Raw genomic sequence first — 10027 nt, forward strand, 5'->3', positions numbered from 1 at the left:
TTTTCAATAGCTGGATTTGGAAAGAAAACATAAAACTGGGAGTAGTGTTGGTTGCCGTTTGCTTCTTTTTGCTTTAATCTTGACAACTTATTTCAGTCCATTCTCGCACTAGTGCATGTTTCTAGATAAGGCTGAAAATTAAAATTTCTGTATTAACACATATGAATACATTACATGTGTCCATTAAAGTAGGTCTATGCCTTTTGCAGGCTTGATGTGCATTGGACCATCCATGAACAGCCCTGAAGGACCATGGTATGATTTTACATTTGTAATACTGTGAAGGTGACTTTGGGAACCCGTCACCTAGCTAAATTATAGAGCCAAATAAGTCACCCATGATGCCTTTAATCTATATACTACGTGCAAACAGCATGTGATATGCAAGAAGTAAAATGATGAGCAAAAATTGGTGTCTTCTCTGCTTTCAAGACTTCACTGCCGAGAAGAAACCAGCCTCATTTTATTTCTGCCATCGTCTTGCATGTGTTGCCATTATGTAAAACATGCTTGTAAAAGAGTTTCTTGTTAGCAGTATTGATAGAAATGAAAGGATTTTCAAGAAAATGATGATATATTTGAAGTTCTTAAAATGCATTCTTTGAAACTTTTGGTTCTGTCCTGTGTTACTATTGTCATTTTCAACAATTTATTAGTGGTGGTTTACAAACATTGTCCTATGAAGCCCAGAAATTGCAGTCAAAGGGAGGTCAATGGTTGCAGGACAGAGGGAGGAAAAAGTTGAGAAAATACTAAAATTAGTTCATAGTTTGGAAGAATTTCAGAGGGCATGGAGATTTCTTTCATGGCTTTTTACTCAATGTCCAATCTAGCTTACCTATGTTAACTCGTACTAGAGATAGATATTTATCTCCAATTTTCCTCTTATAGTCACCATGCTGTACATTAAATCCCCAGAACTTATTAATCTTATTCATAAGAATTTACCAATCTCATCCAATTTGAAACATGTCTCTCATGGCGTGGTAGTCTGTAAACCAATACAGTGGACTTTGTTAAGCAGGTATAGAGAGCCAGAGATCTCTGGCTTGTGCTTCTAATTTGCTTTCCCAAGGTGTCCTCTGAGCTCTGCTGAACCCAGATGGGAAATCATTGGTGTAAATATGGAATAAGATTGCAGAACCTACCTTTTTCAAATTCTCCAGACCTCGTGTTTCATGATTCACCATGTTTAATCTAATCTACTTTCTTCTGTCCTGACACATGGTTCCTATGTCTCCGTCATCCATAACCATTGGCAGTTTCATCATTAACACATTTCTGCCTTGTGTGCTTTTTGCTGATCCTGATGTTGTCTTCTGAATCACACCATTTTCTGATACCAGATGAACTCTTTTTTTTTAAAGATTTTATTTATTTATTTTTATTTGAGAGAGAGAGAGAGTATGAGAGTAAGTGGGGAGGGACATAAGGGAAGGGAGAAAGAGAAAGAATCTGAAGCAGACTCCATACTGACCAGAGAGCCTTACTTGGGGCTCAATCTCATGACTATGAGATCATGACCTGAGCCAAAACCAAGAATCAAATGCTTAATGTAAGGACTGAGCCACCCAGGTGCCTCACCAGGTGAACTCTTCATTTTCTTTTTCCAATGTATAAATTCTATTTCTGCATATACTACCTCATAAAAAAATAGTGGTCAGGATTAATAGAATGTAGAAGATATCTCATTGTTTCTTCATTAACTAAAGAGAGTTACATGTTTTTCCTGATATCAGGTTATAATTTGTTATTTAATTTTTTATTTAGAAATATTTGCTATGTGGGGTTCCTGGGTTGTTCAGCTGGTTAAGCATCAGACTATTAATTTCAACTCAGGTCATGATCTCAGAATTGTGAGATTGAGCCCCATGTTGAGCTCTGCACTGGGCATGGAGTCTGCTTAAGGTTTTCTCTCTCTCCCTCTCCCTCTCCTTCTGCCCCTTCTCTCTCTCTAAAACACACACACACACACACACACACACACACACACACATATTTGCCCAAAGAAAATTAAAAACAGTTGCAGCTATACGTGATTTTAAAGCATATTCTTTCACCATGTCTTTTTCCCATGATATGCTACAAAGGCTAGAAGACTTGAAATGCAGAGTTTGTATCTAAAATCTTTTTGTATCCCTTACTTATGAGCATTCTTTTTCTGCTGGGGATAACGTGGTTTGGAACAAAGCAAAATTCTAGGAAAACTTAAGATTGTCTTCAATAAATTAAAGAATAGGTTTGAAGAATATTTGTTGAGCACTTGTCATATGCTAGGGAAATACCACCCAAAAAGTAACCTGTCTTTGAGTGCTCTGAGTTTAGTCAATAAAAAAATAACAAAAAATGGTAAATTATGAATTATATTAGGTCTCTAATAGGGTTTTGGAAGACAATAAGAAGTATATGGAGTAAGGAGGACCTGTAGTAGGAAACCATTTGCTGTGAATAGGGTGATTGTAGTAAAACAAATGGAGACTGAAAAAATATGTTATTAGATTGTAATTTTCATACTGTATATCTGTGTAAGATAGCAAAAAAGGTAGAACATGTAAAGATATTCTCTAGTTCGACATTAACAGAGCTATTATGCATTTCCTTAGGTTTTAGAATATATTTAAGATGCCATTTGGTTTTGGAGGAGTTTTCTAAATGATGTTTCTTGTTTATCTATCTATCATCTATCTATTTTAAAGTTGGAAGAAATTCAAATACAGCTTCTCTTTACAAGTGGAATATATTCAGCTCCCTGCTCAAAACAATGTTTTTTAACTAAGACATAAATAGTCAGCCAATGCAACCATCTGTCTGCATAGAAAAACCTGTATTGGTCAAAAGAGCATTCCCTAAATAAAGACTTTAAAACCTAAAACAAAATACTTCAAACCAGGAAAGAAATAATAGCTCAGCTCTTACTTTAAAATGTCTTCTTCTTCTTCTTCTTTTTTATTTTTATTTTTTTTAGTCCTGAAAGACAGATAACCCTAGTTTATTGTTTTTCTTTTTGGAATCATCGTTCTATACATACAGTCAAATTCAGGCACTAGATGGCCTTATAAATATTAATTTATAGTTAATTAGTCTTTTTATTTGAAAGAGTGCTGCAAATGTCTGGTCCGTCAAAGCATGCATACTAATTATAAGTAAATGCACCTTTACAATCTTCATAGGGAAATGATAGTTTAATCTTAGGACTGTCACTTCTTATTGGGATGGATGATGCCTGGCGGCTCTATGTCAAAATGAGTTATCAGAAGGGAATACTTCAAAGGCTCTTAGGTTCTTAATTGACAAAACAATAAAACAGAGAGACAATCCACAGTCAATGAAGAGCCCCATTTATACAGTGTTTCGAACACCTCATTCTACATAGTAACTTTATACTTGGAAGAGGAAATCCTAAATGATAGGCCAGAATTTAGGTTAAATCTCAGAAGTTCCTAAGGGCACATGCTAATGTAAACTTGCTTATATTTGGACTGTTTTAATTACCTTGTAGCTTAGATAGAACTGGTTTACTTGCAATGCTTTTCATTTTTTTTCTAGCTACTCTTGCACTTCAAGAGCATTGTAAGATACTTAGAAAAATATCTGGTAGATAAAAGTGGCTACGTGCTCTATTTTGAATTTTAACATATACTACTAGACATAGCACAGGTGGAGACCTCCTTTTGTTGAATTATTACCAGATTTCTGAAAGGTACAATCTTCCTCTGAAGGAAGATTAAGAAAAATAGCTTAGCCTACAGACTAATAATGCCTTTAGACATAAAGCTAACACTGGAATGTACTAGGCATTACAGTAATTTTTTTAAAGATTTTATTTATTTATTCATGAGAGACACAGAGAGAGAGAGAGAGGCAGAGACATAGGCAGAGAGAGAGAGAAGCAGGATCCATGCAGGGAGCCCAATGTGGGACTCGATCCCAGGATTCCGGGATCACGCCCTGGGCTGAAGGCAGGTGCTCAACCACTGAGCCTCCCAGGCATCCCAGGGTTACAGTAACTTTCATATGTACATTAATTCATTCAGTCCTCACAGCAATATTGTAAGGAATGTCCTATTATTATTTTGAAATTTTAGATGGTAAAATTGCTGCTTAGAAAACTCACATTAATGGTTGTAAATCACGATGAAATATGAAAGTAGCAACTGTAGATTTCAGCGTAAGTCAGCGTGTGACAGGGACCCAGAGTCTTAAACACAGTGCGATGTTGATTTTCAATACTCTGTATCTTTTTAACGAATTTCCAGATTTCTTTCCACTCAAAGAGCTTCCAAATTCAGGGAATTCTTTAATGAGAAGGAAGCTTTTTATGTGAAGTATAGAATGGGTAAGGATGTTTTGGAAATCACACAAAATAAATCAATAACTACATGCACACATCTTAAGTGCAAACTGAAATTGCAAATCCACTCTTTCTTGATATGTATGATGTGTGCCCCTTCTACTACATTTCTCACTCTCCTACCATGATTCCTTTCACTCAATTTGCCCCAGTCATACTGGGTGACATATGCTTTCTGAGAAAGACTAGGTATGAGTTTTACTTTAGGGTCTGAGCTGGAGATCTTGGTCTGCATGCTCAGATCCTCTCTTTATGCTTCTGTACCTTTCTCTGTGCCCTCAGTGGTTTTCCCTGCCCTCTGGATTCCAGTGGCTTCATCTGACGGGAATCACCAGGAGAGCGTCAGGAGGATGGAGGGGAGACGTCCACATGTTTTACTCTGGTTCCTTCCCTATGAGATCACTGCCAAGTGGGCTGAATTCCTCACCAAAGGCTTCCAGAGCTCCTGTGAGGCCATGGTCTTTCTTGGTTTGCTTTGTCTTCCCTTAACTCCTCTTGCAGTCCCTCATTTTATTACAAGTCCTGTGATCCTGCACTCTTCCTTTGTCTTCTCCACACACTTGTAAATAGTCCCGATATTCACATTTTCAGCAACTACCCACTTTGAGTGAACTATGTACTTTGCTGAAACTGAGTGATACAGGGCCTATGCACATACCATTATCTTTGACAGGAACACCTTTCTCCCAGATATCTTCATGGTTAATCATTCATTCTCTTCAAGTTGTTCAAATGTCATTTTGCCAATGAGGTCTATCCTGACATTTGTGTTTAGAATTACAACACTTACCCCTATCCCAGCATGCGGATCCCCCTCACCTAAATCTGTTGCTCTATAGCAATCATTATCTTGTAATAATCTACCTATTTTATGTATTATGCTTGCTGGCTTTGCTTATCATTAGCATATAGGAGCCATGAGAGGAAGAATATTTGTCTCTTTAGTTAATTTATGTATCTCAAGCTCTCGCAGAGTGTCTGGCACATAGAAAGCAATCAATAAATATTTGTTGAATGGATTTAAAAAGTTAATGCAGTGGAAGTAAGTTTGACAAAGGAGGCAGCATGGTATACTGCTAAGAACATAGTCTTTGAAATCAGATATATCTTCTTTCAAACCACAGCCCAGCCATTTGCTAGCTCTGCGGAGTTAATTTAATCCTGCTGAAATTCAATCTCCTTATCTCTAATATAGGCTAATAATACCTTGCAGAGCTGCTGTGAGGTTACAGGATGCCTGGTGTTCTATATCTATAAAAATCACTCTTTCACCACACCTTATTTAGTAGTGTTGTATTTCACCCATATCATATTAAATCTAAAGAGTTGGGTCACATGATTAAAATACAAGTAGGATAACTAAAAAATGCTTATAGCACTCTACTTTTTTTTCACTCTGCAAGTCTCCCCTCTCCTTTTCTTGTTGTAGGCCTTCCACACATTAGAATTACTATGTGAACTCCATTGCCAAAGGATAAATATTCTAAGGCACATTAATTAGATTTCTTTCTCAAAAATGGGTAGAATATCTTCTATAAAATGTCGTTATCAGGGATCCCAGGGTGGCGCAGCGGTTTAGTGCCTGCCTTTGGCCCAGGGCGCGATCCTGGAGACCCGGGATCGAATCCCACATCTGGCTCCCGGTGCATGGAGCCTGCTTCTCCCTCTGCCTGTGTCTCTGCCTCTCTCTCTCTCTCTCTCTCTCTCACTGTGTGCCTATCATAAATAAATAAATAAATAAATAAATAAAAATAAAAAAACAAAAACAAACCTAACTTGTTTTGATAAAATGAAGTAAAAATTTTCTGAGTCTCTTAGCTCTGTTTTAAGGATTAGTTTCTGGGATGCGAATCCAGATCTCATTCTTTCCAAATGGATAGGAACTTTATTTTATATAACCGATAATTGACCTCCCCGATTAATGCAATCAGGCTTGAGTTTTCATGGACAACTATTATTTTGTTGTTTTTATTCAAATGTATTTCCAGCCAGCCCCAGGTTCACTTCTGTGAACCAGGCAAATCTACAACATCAGATACACATCTCTACTCTTCTTCCTTGAAAGTACCTTATACTGAAAACATCTCCAGTTGAATGCATTTTCCTCTCTCACAATCCTACTCATCCTTTTTTATAGTCTAATTGAATTGCTTGCATATTCAAATGGTTGCTAAGCCAAAGTCTGAGAGTCATCCAGGTCTCCTCTTTTGATAGGTAAATCTACATTGATTTATCTATCCATCAACAAATATTTATTGAGAATCTCCTAAATAAACAATATGATACATAAACTATTCTTGTCCCCAGGAAGTTTCCTCTTTCACTTAGTGATATGCACTAAGTTTTCTCTATGGCTTTTCATGACTTGATAGTTCATTTCTTTTTAGCACTGAATAATATTCCACAGTCTTCACATATTACAGTTTCTAAATGCATTCATCTACTGAAACACATCATGTTTGCTTCCAAGTTTGGGCAATTATGAATAAAGCTCTTATAAATATCTGCATGTGGGTTTGTGAGTGGACATAAGTTATCATTTCCTTTGGAAGCTCCTCAAGGAGCAAAATTGCTGAATCACCATGATGGTAAAATCCAGATTCTTCAACAAATGTAAAGAGATCTGTTTGTTTATAAGGTCTTTCCCCAGCCTCACCATCTCTATGTACATCCTATGTACTCTGTATGTTCTAGACTTACTGAACTATTTTTAGTTACCAAATAAGCCCTACATCTGTTCCTGGAATTTTGTGTGTTATTTTCTTTGCCTTGATTGTTTTCAACCAGTTTTCCTGGCTAATTCCTACACAATTTTTGGATTTCAGTGTATTTTCCCTACTTTATTTTTTTCTGTAACGAACCCCCACCCCGCCCTGCCGCCAGATTCCCAGAACTGGTTTAATTGGTCTAGTATGTCCTTTTTCTGCATAATTATCCAAATCATAGTAGAATCACACTGTGATGTAATTATTTCTTGTCAATTTTACCCTAAGCACCATGAGGAAGGATTATATTGTTTTCACTGGAATATTCATAAGGTTTAGTACAGTCCCTGGTATATAGTGGATGTCAATTAATATCCACTGTAGTATATTAAGTTGATGTCTGTGTGCCCATTCCTACTCTCAAATGGAGACAAGCATAGTGGGAACAAAATTATATTTTGGTAATCTCACCTATACTATATCACTTGACTTTTTTTTTTTGGTTTGTATACATTGATATCAAACTTATGGTGAAATATTCATGAAAACTGAGGTATAAATGTAAATTTAAAATTGATCAATATTTGAAGGGACTCAACAAGAAGGACCAATACAGATTCATTATTATTAACTAAAGTTAATGATTTATTCAGATTTTTATTAGCTTTTGCATAAAATCATTTTTCTGTACTGTAATCCCATCCAGGATACTACAGAGCATTTATACATCATGTCTCAAAGCCAAGACTCTGTTGACTGTGTTAGTTTCTCAAACTTTTCTTGTTTTTGATAACTTTTTGACAGTTTTGAGGAGTACCAATCAAATGTTTCATAGAATATTCCTTCATTGGGACTTACCTGATCATTTCCTCAAGGTTAAACTGGTTATAGATTTTGAGAAGGAAGATCTCATAGGAAAAATGCCATTCTCATCACATCAAATCAAAGATACATATCAACATAGCTTATCACCACTGAAATTGGCTTTGATCCCCTGGCTAAGTTAATGTTTGTCAGATTTCTCCACTGTAATATTAATTCCCCCAACACTGTCTATACTATAGTCTTTGGAAGGAAGTCACAATGCTCAGTACCCACTTACAGAGTAGGACGTTAAGCTCTACCTCCTTCAGAATGGGGTATCTACACAAATTTTTGGAATTTTTATACATCAGAGATTTCTCTATCAAAATTACTTTAAAATATTGTTTAATATGTTTTTGTTTTCAGATACGTTTCAGTAAAATTTTTACAAACTACACGAGTATATAGGTATTTATCTTTGCCTTTCTTGGCCTCAGAGAATTAAATCTTAACACAGTGAAGAGAAGGTGTATTTTTTTTTTTTTTTGGTTAATTTTAATTATGAAACATAAGACTAAAAGGCAATGCTCCTGTCATATTCTCTTTTTGGCTAATTTTTTTTTTCTGATAGGTGAAAAGATGGATTTATTTATTCATTGTTCTCTCATCACACACAAACACACACACACATACACACGCACGCTTTAATTGCATATTCAGGGCCAGCCACAGACCAGCTGGGAAGTACTGAAGTTTGTCAGATTAGTACACATCTACTTCTTTTGTCATTATCTCATTGCTCCTACTTCGGTATCTTTGCTCTTCTCTAAATACCTTTCTAAGAATCCTCTGCATACAATATTCCTCTAAAGAAACTCCTCTAATGTTTTTACAAATACTGCTATGTCTACATTGTTGTTGTTGTTTTTTAAGATTTCATTTATTTATTGAAAAACAGAGAGAGAAGCAGAGACATAGGGAGAGGGAGCAGCAGGCTTCATGCAGGGAGCCCAATGTGGGACTCGATCCTGAGACTCCAGGATCATGCCCTGGGCCAAAGGCAGACACTCAACTGCTGAGCCACCCAGGCGCTCGTTTTTGCTTTTTTAAATCAATTTATGATTTATTTTTTATTTTTTTTTCAATTTACGATTTAATTCATTAACAGTAAAATATTGTTTGGCATTTGTAAGAAAGATGATGCCATGTAATAAATAGAGAAATTGAATAAGTTTAGACAGAAGAGGGAGCCATAGAATCAGATGATAGAGTGTAAGGTATTAATTTTGAGATCTGATATGTAGTTGACTTGGTATCCAACAAAATGGCTTTGAACTAGAATTAAGGTTGATCTCTGATTGACAGTGAAGACAGAAGCAGAGAAGTCAGCAAAGATCAAAAAATTAGGGCAGTGTTTAAAAAACATTTAACTGTTAACTAAGTCACATTGTAAAGTAGCTCAGCAAGTGATGACCAGGGGATGGAGGCCTGTAGAAAAGAATCTTGCTTAGCACTTGGAGAAGAAACAAAAGGAAATAAAGTATATCCAAGCAAATATTTAGATAAACAAAATGAGGGGAACAAAATAAAAGATACAAGTTTCTTAATTTAGGTCAGAGTTTGTTTTATACTTTGTAGGTTGGTATTTTGTTTGTTGACCTTTAGAATCATTAATCTAACTCATGGATCTGTTGCCATTTAGGAAGATGTTTGAATTTGATGATGAATATTCTGACAACTTAATGCAGTAAATTAAATGTTTTAATAATAATAATAATTAGTAAATACATACATACATGTTGTGTGTTTAGCTTGCTTAATCATAGTAACCATACCTTCAGTTAATCTATCCTCTGGGTTATGCTACTTTCTAAAGATACCTCCAACTAGGTATCTAAAGTTGTTTAAATTTAAACGTGCTCTAGATACCTAGAGAATCCATGTGTATTCATAAAAAAGCCCACTGGTAAATTAAAATGAACTTCTGGGGGCAGGGGAGACACAGTGTTCTGAATTTGTATTTTGGAACTGTTGGTTTAAAAAGAATTCACAGGTGTTTTTGTTTTTGTTTTGTTTTGTTTTTTGTTTTTTTTCAAGACTTCTGTGAGAACTTAACATGTTAATAGGCATTGTGAATTTTTAGGAGAGGGATGTAAAATAGAATTTT

The sequence above is a fragment of the Canis lupus genome, chromosome 13 (genome assembly GCF_011100685.1).
Source record: "Canis lupus familiaris isolate Mischka breed German Shepherd chromosome 13, alternate assembly UU_Cfam_GSD_1.0, whole genome shotgun sequence".
Classification (NCBI taxonomy): Eukaryota; Metazoa; Chordata; class Mammalia; order Carnivora; family Canidae; genus Canis; species Canis lupus.